Genomic DNA, 14,786 nt, shown 5'->3' with positions numbered 1-14,786 from the left:
AGAAAACAAACCTTGCCATAATCTTAACGTTCTCCTCTGCCAACAGCCAGCCGGTAATGGTTAGAGACTCTTGTAATGTGCTTTCCTGTGGAAGGATAGTTCATGAACTTACCATTAGAGGATAAGCCCGATTTCAAAATGGATTTTCCATTTACAGTCATAACCATGTTTCTGTGTAGCTCTAAGCTTCGTAATTATAATTTTAATGACCTCATAATACTCTATCCATTGAGCATATGTTCCATAATTTACTTAACTAGTTTCTATACCATTAGCCACATGTGCATTTAAAAAATACTGTAAATAATGTGCCCTGAGCATATTCATGTGTACACATTTTCTTCTCCTCCTTCTTAGAGCGTGTTAACAAAGCTTACTAGGGAAGAATCTGAGAAAGAAAAGGCTTGCTTGCTTTATTATGTAAGTATGGGTGGGTATGTATGTATGTATGCGTATGTATGTATTTTAAGAGGGAAACAGCTGAATAAGCAGGGTAATGTCAGCTTCCATACAAAGGGAAATATTGTTCCAAAAGACTCATGGAACAGGGGCTAGCTCATAGAGAAATGTCCAGCCCTGGCTCTCACTCCAGTCCACTTATGCAAATGGTGGACTTGTTTTGCTCTGTGTGTGTGTGTGTGTGTGTGTGTGTGTGTGTGTACTCCATCACGATTGGTCAGTGATATGTAAATAAGGGATACAAAGAAGCTCCCTCCTTAGTTGACATTGCATCGGATTATTCTTCCTCCTAGTCCAGTGGTCTACTCCCGTAAATGAGGCCCTCACAGAACCATTCAGCAGCTGAAGCAAGAGTATGCCTGCTAAGGGTCACAAAAGATTCAGTTGTCTATCACGTGCTGTGGCTCATACTATAATCCAGCCACTCAGGAAGCTGAGATCTGAGGGTCATGCTTTGAAACCAGTTCAAGCAGGAAAGTCCATGAGACTATCATCTACAATTAACCATCAAAAAGCCACAAGTGAAATGGTGGTAGAGAACCAGCAATGACCAAGAAAGCTAATGGACAGCACCCAGACCATGAGTTAAAGCTCTAGTATTGGCGTGTGCACACACGCACACACAACTTCTCAGCTGTCATTATCATCATTTTTATCTCTTGCACCGTTAGAAAGATCTGTCCAAAGGACTTTCCAATCATTATCCTGCTCAAAGCCTTTCAGTTTCTTATAACTTTCTTGTTAACTTTTTATTTTCAAAATTTATTTATGTTAGTGAAGATTATGTATGGGAACATAGTTCTTAACACATACGTATAATTACTAATATAGGGCAATGAACATTTTCATCATTTTAAACATTTGTCATTTATGTAGGGAGCCTTCCAGTTTCTCTCTCCTAGGTTTTATTTTGTTTTGTTTTTATTTTGAGCTGGTACTAGGGCTTGAACTCAGGGCCTTGAACTCTCACTTGGCTTTTTCCACTCAAGGCTGGTGCTCTACTACCTCCATTTCTGGCATTTTGCTAGTTAATTAGAAATAAAGAGTGTCACAGACTCACCTGCTTTGGTTGTCTTCAAATTGTGATCCTCAGATGTGAGCCTCCTCAGTACATAGGATTACAGGCATGAGCCACCAGCACTGTGCTAAAAATCCTCTTTAAATCTACTGAATATATTCTTCAACTCAAGCACATTTGACAAGGGGAGATGTATATGCAATTAAAAACCAGAACTGATTCCTTCACAAGCATTATTGAGAAGACCATTTTTACAAATCCATTCGTAGAGCTTTGTAGAGAACCCAAGATGAGAGATTCCAAGTTGTCAGAAGAGAATTAGCTCTGTAATGAATTCTCTCGTCTCATTTTAGAAATCTCCAACAATTCCTCAATGTCTGTCATTGTCTACAAATGGAAAGAGGAAGCGACACGGAGAATCCTTCATTTGAATGAATAATTTGCTAACTTGGGTCTTCAGTGGGTTGACTTGCTTTAGCTCCTTCTGAAAATATTAATTAAGTCATCCAAAGAAATTTGACTTTCATCAAACAGGCGTTGATGAGGGCCTGGTGGAAAGCCGATTGGAGTCTAATGCTCGCAGGTCTGTGGCAGGGGCTCCTGCAGTTGCAGCCCAGAGCTAACGGATGAACATCATTCATTCATTCTTGCTACCATTCTGCCCCCTCCCCAGTCCTCTCCTGCCATTCCCTGAATAATAAAGAGGATTTTTTTTAAAAAGCTGAAGCAGGAGGACTCCATCTCATAGCCCAGTCATGGCTGACAACCCTGTTATCTCCAAGATGTTTCTTCATCATCACTTCATTTTAACGTGTTATGCTCTCTGCCTAGAAAATTATTTTTGTCCCACACAACTCTTATTTATTCATTGATATGGATGAAAGCAGAAGGCTGAGTAATGTAAAATGATACAAACCCAGAAATCTTTTATGTTTGACTTTCAAATGGAGGCTTATACTAATACTGAATGGTGCATCTGGTTAATATTCTGGGAATTTAATCCAGTCGATATAACACCGTGATTGTATTTATAACCCATCTGTACATCCTCACAGGAAAATTGTCTAGGTCAAACACAAAAATTAGCAAGTGACCTAAATGTTTAAAGCAGTCTGCTCGAAGTCAATTTATCTCTGAATTTTCCTCTCTATTCTCTAATCATGGTACCACTCCCCCATCGCTATCCCTACCCTATGACTACAAAACTCATAGGAAGAGCAAGCCAGTATCCAGGCCCTTCCTGGTTTCCTTCTCCTAAGTCTTATTACAAAAAACTACAAAGCCATCACTCATTTCTTCAGCGTTCATTGTGGCTGAGGTTTGAGTTGGGGTTTACTTAACTGTGAGAGTGACAAAAACGTGGCAGGTCATCTCAGAGGGACAAAATGTACACACTGTTAGTTCAAGTGTGAAGGGAAGAAGAAAAGAAAGGAAGGATAGAACTAGACATCAGAACACAAGTGGTAGAGTGCTAGCCCTAAGTGGAAGAAACTCAGGAACAGAGCCCAGGCTCTGAGTTCAGGTACTAGTACGAGCAAAAAAAAGCAAATAAAGCAAGGTAGGAAAAGGGAAAGGAAGAGAGAAAGAAAGAAAGAGAAGGCAGAATAAAGAAGAAGAGGGAGGGAGAAATGAATGTATGGAAGAAGAAAGAGAGTAAGAAAGACAGGAAAGGAGGAAAAGAGAGGAAAGGAAAGGAGGTAGAAAGGGAAGGAAGGAAGGAAGGAAGGAAGGAAGGAAGGAAGGAAGGAAGGAAGGAGAAACAAAAGAAGGGAGGGAGAGATGAGGAAGGGGGAAAGGAAGGAATGGAGGAAGGAAAGCAGTGTAGGAAGGAGGGAGGGAGTCAGAGATGAAAGAATAGAGGAAGAAAAAGAGGGAAGGTAATACAGTGGGAATAAAGAGAAGGAAGGATGAAACTGGCTGAAAGATGAAGACAGTCCCACCAGGTCCCGTGGTTTTCTTCAATGCTTCCTTGTCAGTTTCAGGTGGGAATGGTCCTAGGTGAAAATAATTCCACCTCAAAGACCCAGCCCTCTCTTCTGTAGTTCCTCCTCCCAAACCCAGAAGGCCCCTATTGGTCTTCTTTATGGAAAAATCTGTTGCCACTACTCTAGAGAAGTACAAAGGGATAAATGCTATTGCCACATAGAAGGAAGTAAATACACAAGCCTAGCTGGGCACTAGAAGTTTGTGCCTGTACTCCTAGCTTCACAGGAGGCTGATATCTGAAGATTAGGTTTGGAAGCCAGCACGGGCAGGAAGGCTGTGAGCTTCTTATCTCCAGTTAACCAGCAGAAAGCTAAAAGCGGAGCTGTGGCCCAAACCTTTCCTTCCTCACTCCAAGTTTAAAAGATTTCTTTCCTACCATGGAATTCACTAACCTACCTCTTCCATCAGGTAAACCTGGGCAGCTACTCCTTTTTTCTAGCATCTATGACTCCCTCTGAAGTCGACTGCCATCAACAAGGAGGGGAAACATAGCATGGTGATACTGGGGAAACATTTTGCCCACAAAGGTCAAACAGGCTGCAGACCAAGACAGGAAAGCCAATTAGGGTGCTGTGGAAACATCCAAGCTAATGATGGTGGGTGTGACCAAGGCAGTAGTGGTGAAATGGGAAAGCAACACACTAAACTGCCATACTGCTTTCCACAATGGTTGAACGAGTTTGCACTCCCATCAACAGTGTAGTAGTGATCCCTCCTGGCCACATCCCCTCCAGCATCTGTTGTTAATAGATTTCTTGATCATGGCCATTCTAACTGGAGTGAGGAGAAATCTTAGAATTGTTTTGATTTGCATTTCTTTTCTGGCCAGAGATGTCAAGCATTTCTTCATATGTCTATAGGCCATTTTTATTTCTTCTTCAGAGAAGACTCTCTTTAAGTCTTTGGCCCATCTTTTAATGGGATGGTTGTTTCTTTGGAGACTAGTTTTGGGGTGATTCAATTTTTTGAGCTGTTGATATATTTTAGATATAAGACCTTTGTCCGTTGTATGGTTAGTGAAGCTCTTCTCCCACTCTGTAGGCTTTCTAATTGATTTACTAGCTATGTCCTTTGCCATATAGAAGCTCTGCAGTTTAATGCAATCCCACTTATCCAGCCTTTCTCTGATTTGTTGTGTTTCTTGGTCCTTATTGAGAAAGTTTTGACCTGTGCCAAGGAGACCTAATGTATCTCTTATTCCTTCTTGTAAAGTTTTCAGTGTGTCTGCTTTTACCTCGAGGTCTTTGATCCATTTGGAGTTAATCCTAGTGCAGGGTGACAAAGAAAGATCCAACTTTAGTTTTCTGCAGGTGCTTAACCAGTTCTGCCAGCACCATTTGTTGAAGAGGCTGTCTTTCTTCCATTCTATTTGGTTTTGCTCCCTTATCAAAGATTAGATGGCCATAGGTCTGTGGTTTAATATCTGGGTCTTCAGTTCTATTCCATTGGTCTTCAGGCCTGTTCTTGTGCCAGTACCAAACTGTTTTGGTCACGATAGCTCTGTAATAGAGTCTACAGTTTGGTATTGAAATTCCTCCTGCGCTGTTCTTTCTGCTAAGACGTGTTTTTGCTATACGGGGTCTTTTGTTATTCTGTATGAAATTTTAGATTGTCTCTTCTATTTCTTTAAAGAATGACATTGGGATATTGATGGGCATTGCGTTGAATTTGTAGATAGCCCGTGGCAAGATTGCCATTTTCACGATGTTGATTCTTCCAATCCAGGAGCATGGGAGGCTTTTCCATTTCCTCAGTTCTACTTGTGAGAAGAAACCAGCTTGCTTACCTGCCCTCATCATGAATTCACTCATGATAACCAACCAAGCCCTCATGACTTAAAGGTCATCTCTTAAAGTCTCACCTGCCAACCCTGTTGACTGGAGACTAAGTGTCCAACATATGAACTTTGGAGATACAATCAAACGACAGTAGCTGCTGATAAAGTTGTTATTTAGTTTTGAAATTTGTTTTTGGAAAGAATAAAAGTAGAGCCAAGAAACTCTTATGAGAAGAATGGAGATGAAGAGCTTGGGGTATTTATGCATGAAGTAATGCAAATTACGTGAAGATTTTCACAGGAGATGTCTGCCAGAAGCAAGGCTCTTCTACATTAATCAGATATACAAAATGGGAGGTCCTGAACTGTCTGTCTGTCAGCCTTTTCTCTCTCACCATCCTCTACAATGATAAAGTGGTCCTGGAGGACAAGGCTGAGCAAAGAGACTTTTCTCTTGAATATAGGGCTGGATATTTCCAAAAGCCCATAGTTGAGATTCTGTCATGGTTCCATTTTCTGGGTGGAGTTTGGGAGTGGTGGGTAACACTCTCCTCTTTGGGAGGTTGATTGATTGCACTGGCCTCTTTTAGCATGAAGGAAGCAGTAAGCAGTCTTAGAAAGGGATAAATCCATATATGGGTATGGACTTGCCTCCCTGTCTTTGGTGCTCTGCCAGACTTGCAGATTTGGGCTTTTAGGACTTCCTTGCTCACACCCACAGTATCTACTACAACATTGACTCCAAATAAGAGATATGTTTCGTAATCACAGAGGTTTATGAAATGTACTAGTCTTATTCCAAGGTTGGGTCCCTACGATTGAGCCATAGCTCCACTTCCAACCCTGACCTTCCTTGAAGGTCAGACCAGCACCAGCACTAACAGAAAGCTAGGATGCTCTACTGAAGGCTAGATTCATCACATGATTGCCAATGGCCATTCCTTGTTGCTCTTCCCCAGAATCCAAGTCCATGAGTTTAGGATCTACTTCTAGAAAGGTCACTGGAGGTCTAATAGCGCTCATCGATAAGGGACATGTACATGTCATTATTCACAACTTACAGATGAGGAAACTCACTCAAAGAGCCCAAGTCTCTTGCTTTTAGTTATTTGTCCATCCAGTAAATGGCAGACCTTAGCCCCTATTTTATGTGGCACCAAACCCCGTTCCTTCTATCTAGGTCATCGTACAGCTACCCTGAAACAGGAGATAATCCTGCTCTCTGAAGTCTGGAGATAAGATTAGACTCCTTTGTGCAAATCAGAAGACCTCATTTCATTGACCCAGCAGCTGCAAGTCGGAGGAAAATATTTTGAATCGAAAACAAAGTGGAGATGTCTCCAAATGATCAGGAGCTCCTCTAATTCACATGTCCTCAAGATTTCTACATTCTGTGGGAAAAAAATAAATAGCCAGCACAGGAAAAACTCTCCATGGAAGCATATTAGCAGATGTGTGACTTGTTTCATGGGAGCAGAGTGGCATGTTCATTAATGGCTCTGGTTACAAAATGTGTCCCATGGCCATTATTTATAATGGATAGCAACGAAAAGCAGTGACAAAAGCTGGCACGTGGCAACAGGCCATGTAAAATTTTAATTGGGAAGTATTTTCTGGAGTTTTCTTTTAAGTGTCCTGTTGTTATAAAGAGAAAGCAGCATTCAAGAAAGGTGGACATTGGCCAGACACTGATGGCTCATACCTATAAGCCTAGCCATTCAGAAGGCTGAGATCTGAGGACTGCGACTGAAAGCCCACCTAGGCAGGGAAGTGAGACTTGTATCTCCAATTAACCAGTGAAAAGCCAGAAATGAAACTGTGGATCAAGTGAGAGAGTACCAGCCTTGAGTAAAAAAGCTACAGTGCTCAGGCCCTGAGTTCAAGCTCTAGGACTGGAACAATGAGAGAAAGTGAGAGTGGGCCACAGAAGCAGACAGACAGACAGAAGAAAGAGAGAGGGATAGAGAAAAGGAAAAAAGAGAGAGAAGGAAAAAGAGAGAGAAAGGGAGAGAGAAAGAAAGAGAAAATAGAAAGAAAGAGGAAGGAAGGAAGGAAGGAAGGAAGGAAGGAAGGAAGGAAGGAAGGAAGGGAGGGAGGGAGGGAGGGAGGGAGGGAGGGAAACATAAACAGAGATGAAGATTCACAACTGTGATCAGGTTTGTTTCAGACAGCAGAGAAAGAGGTGCTGACAAAATCTCCTCCCCACACTTACAGTTCACTAACGATAATATCAAATTATGTGCCATCGGAGAACTAACGCTTCCCACACATATATCATAAGCAGTAAAATATAGTTTGGTGCTCCTATTTCAAGACAACCCAGCATCTCTCAAGAATGTCTGAGTGGCTTGTACCTGTAATCCTAGCTACTCAGAAAACTGAATGTGAGACTCATGGATTAAAATCAGCCAGAGTAAACAAATCTGAGAGACTCTTATCTCCAATTAACCACCAAAACACCAGAAGTGGAGCTGTGGCTCAAGTGGAAGAGACCAGCCTTGAGCTGAAAAAGGTAAGGGACAGAGCCCAGGTGCGCCTGTGTGTGTGTGTGTGTGCCCATGCACACACACGCACACGCATGCACATACACACACACACACACACACACACACACAATCTTATCCTGTCCCTGCTGTATGTTGGGCATAGTGCTAGGGCCTGTGAACACAACAGGAATGCACCTGAAATCCGGCCTCCTTGTGTAGATCAGACCCGTGATTCCTTCAGAACTCCGAATTGGTGATACTGCTGGGAAGACAGTGGACTGGGGCTCCTAGAAGGAATATGTGAATGCGTTAGGTAAACAAAAGAATAAGACACACAATGTTTAAGACAGAAATCTGTCTCTGTTTGGACTCTGAGAAACAGAAGCAGTAGAATATAGAGATATCCATACAAAGAGATTGATGATCAGGCTTGTATTACCGTGAAGACTGAGACTATAAATGGGAAAACTGGGAACCAGTTCAGCTCCAATCCAAGCTCCAAGGTCTAAAAACAAGTAGGAGAGCCAATACCCAAGGGCCAGAGAAAACGGCTATCCCAGCTCAAGTGGACAGAGAATACAACTGCCTTCCCAACACCTTTTTGTTCTGAGGAATGTCTCCTACAAGGAGACACTGGCGTGTGTGTGTGTGTGTGTGTGTGTGTGCGCGCGCGTGTGTGTGTGTGTGCATGTGTGTGTGTGTAAGTATCTCGATGCCTTTTTTCCACCTCATCTTGGAACATAGCATAGTTGTTTTCAGTCATTCTGTATTAAAGAGCTCCTCTCCTCCATGTATTGTAAAACAACTCCTTAGATCAGTCTCAATTTTCTCAGTTTCCAACAAGTGCATGCCAGGTTCTTTTGCTGTTGGGACACTGGATTTCCTTTGATGTGGGAGAGCTAGTGGCTTAAATTTCTCATGATGCATAGGGTACTTTGTGGCTAATAATCTGCTGTTCATTATAATGATCTGTAGTCTCCATAATAGTAAATGAGCCGGAACCACAGATATATTTACTGCCTTAATTTAGTTGCTAGCATTAGGCTTATCTTAAAGTATTTTCTCTCCATTTGGACTGAATTTCTTTTATCTGAGCTTATCTTCAATGTCAATAAGTTTAGCTCTGCTCAACAGCTGGAAGCTCAGATATTATACATCTCTCCTTCTATTAATCTTCTGTAAGTTGATCTTTATAGCCATCGACTCATTCATCACGGCAAGCTGTCCGCTTACATTTGTATGCTCTTCCATTTAGCTAACCAGACTCTATTTCTTTATGGAGACGAAAGTTCTTTGTCATTTTAATAGTTTATAGAGTTCTTTCTCTCAGAGCTGCATCATAATGTCAGATTGTCCACAAGGAACAAATGGATGCTAATAATGTCCTTTGTCGGGCTTCATTTTAACCCATTAGTAGGGCTCTTTGGTTACAAAAAGAAGAAAAGTCAGAAGGTCTGAGCATAACCAAGACATTCTGTGCTCTATAAAGAGACTTACAATTTGGCAATTCCCTTTTCAATAGAAGTAGACACTGTATTTCATTTGTTTATCTCATTCTATGAAACAATTTTATTCACCTATATCTTCCCCAATTGATATAGCAAAATACACCCAAAGATTTTAACAGTCGGGATATGTACATTGTGACACAAGAATTGAAATTGTGACACAAAGGTATTGCAAGAGGGAAGTTGTGGGTGAGGGGAGGAAATGAGATGGCAGGGAGGGAAGAGAAAGGCTGATTGAGTGTGTGTGTGTGTGTGTGTGTGTGTGTGTGTGTGTGTGTGTGTGTGTTGTCCTAGTACTAGGACTTGAACTCAGGACCTGGCACAGTCCCTTAGTTTTTCCACTCATGATTATGACTCTACCATTTGAGCCATACCTTCACTTACAGTTTTTCACAGGAGATAAGAAGCCTTGAAGATTTTTCTACCCTGGCTGGCTTCGAACCTTGGTTCTAACACCTGTTTCCTGAGTAGCTAGGATTACAGGTGTGAATCACTGTGATGCTCTGGATCTTAAACATCTCTCAAAGACCTCTTTGCTAAAGGCTTGGTTCCCAGCTGCTAGTGCTGTTGGGAAATGGTAGGACTTTTAGTCAGTGGGACATAGTTGGAGGAAGTTAAGATTGTTGAGGGTGTATACCTGAAGGGGACTCTGGGCCCTAGCCCCTTCCTCCCTCTCTCTTCCTCCGGGCCACCGAGAGGTGAGCACCTTCATTCACCTTCTTCACTTGTTCCCCATCGTGATGTCCTGGGCTGCCACAGGCTCAAAAGCAACTGAACCAAATGACCATGCACTGACACAGCTGAATCCTTGAGCTCCCAAGCATCTTTCCAAATGCCTGAGCAATGAATTTCCTTGAATATTTTGCCAGGATAATGAGAAACTTACACAATGGTTCTCTTCAAAAAAAAATGGTCAATGGACCTGAATCACACTAGGGAGGAGACCCTGCTTTCTATTTCACAGGTGGACAGGTGAGTCACCTGCTTGAATCCCCTGTGCTAGCTGTTGGACTGGCTAAGAAAAGAGTGAGCTGGGATGTATTCCCCTGGGAGATGGTCTTTGGACAGTTGCTCATTATATAAGCACAGTTCCATCAATTGTTTGGGTACTGGACAAGGCTATGGTGGGGACACATGAGGACCACTGAAACTCTTAATGACAATGCCAGCTCAACACATTTATAATCTGGATAGAGTGACAAACACACCCAGGCACTGAAAGCTCGAGTCACCAATGCAAGGTGGGTCTGGATCTCAGGTACAAGAAGCGAGACTGGACAGCTTCCACAGAAGGCACGAGGGACAGCTTATGAGAGGTAGAGGAGGGCACGTTTCTGTAATAGAAGCCAGTTTGGTTGGGTAGATGGGCAGAGAGAGCACATCCATTCAATCCCTTTGAGAGTGATTCGTGAACTAGTGATAGGAAAGAATCCCACAGTATTGAGGAATTCTGCAGAGACCTGACAATAAGAGTCTGCCTATCTCCCAGCCTCTGCTGTTTCTGCTTCAACAGAAAGCATGTATGGGACCCCCTGTCATCTCAAAGTAAGGCTGTGAGGCTTGTTCGGAGTGGTGAATTCTCTGGGTTTAAATCATGGTGTTTCTCTCAAGAGTATGAGCTGGGAGCATCTTTCAAGTAGTCTGAGTCCAGAGCCTGCATCCTGATCTCTTTGACATGTACCTCTTAACTTTGCTCCCAAACTCACTTGCCAATGGGCATCCCTCTGCTCTGCCACATGGGGGGGGGGGTTCAGCTACATCATGGATGCAAGTGCTCTTAGGTACAGCCTCCGCATCCTTCTCCAAAACCAAAACCAAACAAAACTGTTCTTCTGAGATATAACTGAGATATAAGAGCCAGCAGTCTAGTTTCCTCGTCCTGTTTGCGCCTCCAAACTTAAAGGAAATTGGTAGGAAGCCTGGTTCTCCGGTTCTCCTGATTCTCTGCCAGAGCAGCAGAACTCTCTAGATCCCAGCCATAGCAGTCCAAGGGGCTACTTAGAAGGCCTCAGCTTTCCTCTGTCTTTCAAGGAGAGAATTGAATTGGAATCTTTGGAATTTAAGTGAAAGTTGTGCTTGGGTGTTTTTCTGGAGTGATGGGTTACAATCCTAACCCATGTCTGGGACATAGCAAGGCTGCAGAGCCGGAGCAACTTTACAGAATCCCTGCCTGCCACCAGCTTCATGGAAAAATCCATGCCTTCACCAAATCCAGGCAACAGAGACCCAGAAAAATGTTCATTTGTTGAAAAATAATAGAGTCAGGTAACATTAAGGAAGCACTCTTAATTTTATAAAGCAGAAAAATGACCTAGTGATGGTGTTTGGGGGGAGAAAAATCCCTTCAACTCTTTGATGGTGGCTGAGAGTAGACAATAGAATGGGGGGGGATGTCCAGTCCTTTGGAGCTGGAGAGGAGCTCTTGTGGATCATTATGCTATTATTTTTGTAAATCGCATAATAAAAAATACTTTTAAAAAAAAGATCAAACCAACTCTTTATGTCAGGATGCAGATGTCTGAGCCAGGTAAAGGGGTTTCCAGGCTCTCACTTACAGGCCCTGGGAGGCAGCAAGCGCCAGCCCACTCCTCAGCCTTGGTGGGCTAGGTGCTTGGGGCTGAGACGGGACTGGTAGGAAAGGGTCCCTCTCCAAAGACCAGCACCCCACCTACTCCTTTCCGTGCCTCCGGGCCCTAACCCTAAGTCTTGGCGCACCTCATCATCTCCTGCTCCAGAATGCACTGGATGGTCTGGAGGAGAGAGGTGCGGGCTCTGGGCGCCCCAGGGCGACAGGGAGCCTTGCGGTTTCCTAAGGTTCTTTGCGGACGCGGGGGTGGGTGGAGAGGGTAGCGGTTCAGATGGCGTGCGCACGCGCGGACACACACACACACACACACACACACACACACTCACACACACACATGCACACACACACACACACTCTCTCTCGCCTCCCTGGCTCCTGCGCTTCCTCTGCTTCCCACCCCGCCCCCGGGGGCGGTACCTCGATTCCCGGGGAGGTTTGCAGGGAGAAGGACCGGGGGTGGATTGCGCCCCGGGAGAAGGGCTAGGGTTTGGGGCGCTGCTGCGGGCAGCCAGCACCTCGGGCCCCTCCTCCGACCCCTCCCCGCCTCCCCTCTTCCTCCTCTCCTCCTCCTCCTCCACCTCCTCTCCCTCCTCCCCGCCTTCTCCAGCCTCCTCCAGGTCCCCGGCAGCCGCGGCTCAGAGAGCAGCAGGCGGCGCCGCGGCCGCGCAGCCTTTGTGTCGGGCGGCGGGGCGCGCGGGCCCAGCGCAGGCGTAAGTGCCGGGAGTCGGGTCGGGGGGCTAGGCGGGGCGGCCGGGGAGGCAGGGCCGGGCGGGCCCTCCCGCGGTGCGTCTCCCGGCGTTCGGGCGGCGCCGGGGCGCGGGGCGCGGAGCCGCGGGCGCGGAGCGGGGCGCTGGGGGCGCGGGCGGGTGTCGGCTAGCGGAGCGCCGCAGCCCTGCGCCCGCGGATGTGCGGCTTGGGTGCAAATCCTGTTTCTCCGGGCAGAGGCCACGCGGGGACGGCGGAGGCAGAGAGGACGGGCAGTCAGTGGAGAAGCGGGAGAGGAGCCGGCCGAGCGTCACCACCACCTCCATCACCATCATCACCACCACCATCTCTGATCGTCGTCCATCTCACCCCACCCCAGCCTCACCCCCCATCTCATCTCTCGGCGCTGGGCAACTTGATCCGATCCTTTGCTTTGCTAGGGTAATACTTCGCCAAAATCGCCGGAGTGCGCCAGGGTAGAACTAAGTGCCTCCGCCGCGGACCTCGGTTTCCGGTGGCCGGTTAGCTGCCTCAGTTTCGCCATATGGATGGGCAGGGCCCCCCTCCCCCGGGGATGCTTTGCTCCTTTTAGGCAAACTGGGGGCTGGAGGGGTGGCGGGGTGCGTGCAGCCTTGGCGAGCCTGTCAGTTGCATGGGTAGGTTTCTCATTGGGCTAGCTGGTGGCTCACGCCTTCTGTAGCTACTGGGATCTGAGAACTGAGATTCGAAGCCAGGCTGGGCAGCCAGCAGAGCCCAGGAGACTCCTCTCCAATCAACCAGCAAAGCGTCGGACACGGAGCGCTGACTCGAGTGGTAGAGTGCCACCCTTGAGTGAAAAAGCTAAAGGACAGCGCCCAGGTCCTGAATTCAAGTCCCAGCCACAAAACAAGAGCAAAAACAAACAAAAACGGTGATGGCGACGTCCCTAAAATCAGGGCCACATTACATTAGTGAATTAGATGGCACAAACTTTGTACCATCAAAATACCAGTGTCAAACAAACAAACAAAAGCAAGGAAACGAAACTGACTAGACACTATCCTTCAAAGAGCTGAAGGCAGTGGCTTTTTTTCTGAAGTTGTAGCATGGCTCTTTTTAGTGCCAAGTGGCAGTGTCGAGCACATTATTTTGGAGGCACACAGCATCCCTGGGGTGCTTTTCATCCTACCTGGAAAGTGTTTTAATGACTGTGTTTAAAACGGGCTCTTGCTTGGCCCAAGGGACTGCTCACAGTTAGAACCACACATCAGCAGAGCCCTCAGCCCAGCCAGGAAGCCAGGGGAAGAGGACATTTGGGCTTCTTCCTCTCAGAAGTGAAGCACAAGACAGAAGATCCTCAATCCCATTCCTTTTCCCCTATTGGTTAGGAAGTGAAGCGTGAGCTTCCAATTTTCACAACATCCCTACATTTCATGTCAGGCACAGATCTTTCTCCTCCCACGAGGTACCAATAACTGGGCTTCCTATTTAACAGGGCTAGGAAGCTGTCCTCTACTTGGTACAGTCTACTTACTTTGAGTCCTGTTTGCACCATGCAAAAAGGAGGGAATGTGGGATCAAAACACAATACATGCCGAGCACCAGTGACTCTTGCCTGTAATCCTAGCTACTCAGAAGGCTGACATCAGAGGTTCATGAATGAAAGTCAGCCAGGCAGAAACCTTATGAGACTCTTATCTCCAATGAACCGCCACCACGTGGGGGTGTGGTCAAAAACTAAAGGACGGTACATAGACCTTGAATTCAAGCCCAGTACTGTCACCAGGGAAACACAGTAACAATAACAAGTATAAAAGCCCAATGTACACCCAGCTAAGCTGCAGTCGTAGTTGGAATAGTTTCAAGTATCTTAAGTGCTGAAATCTAATTATACATCATTAACTCAAACCTTCCTAATTTGTGAACAAGGCTATATGGAGAATGACTTTGAAATTATTTATTTCCCTAAAAATATTTCATGGCCTCAAATTTTAAAGAAGGCATAGTTAACCTAAAACACATTTCCAGAATAAAAAACTTGAAATATTCTTATGTTTGAAATTCTGGATCTTTAGAAAATAAATAACATGTTAAAGAAGTTTTATGGCCTTGTTCATATGTTAGTCCATCCCAGCCTCTATAACAAAAATCCTCAGGCAGGGTATTTTATAAGCAACAGAAATGTGTTGCTTACAGTTTAGGAGCCTGAGAAATACAGGGTCAAAACACCAGCAGATTCTGAATCTGGCAAGGGCGCACCCTTCCGCTTCATAGATGGCAC

Source organism: Megascapheus bottae, chromosome 7, assembly GCF_031878675.1.
Source record: "Megascapheus bottae isolate mThoBot1 chromosome 7, mThoBot2.hap1, whole genome shotgun sequence".
Lineage (NCBI taxonomy): Eukaryota > Metazoa > Chordata > Mammalia > Rodentia > Geomyidae > Megascapheus > Megascapheus bottae.
This window is presented reverse-complemented; position numbering follows the sequence as displayed.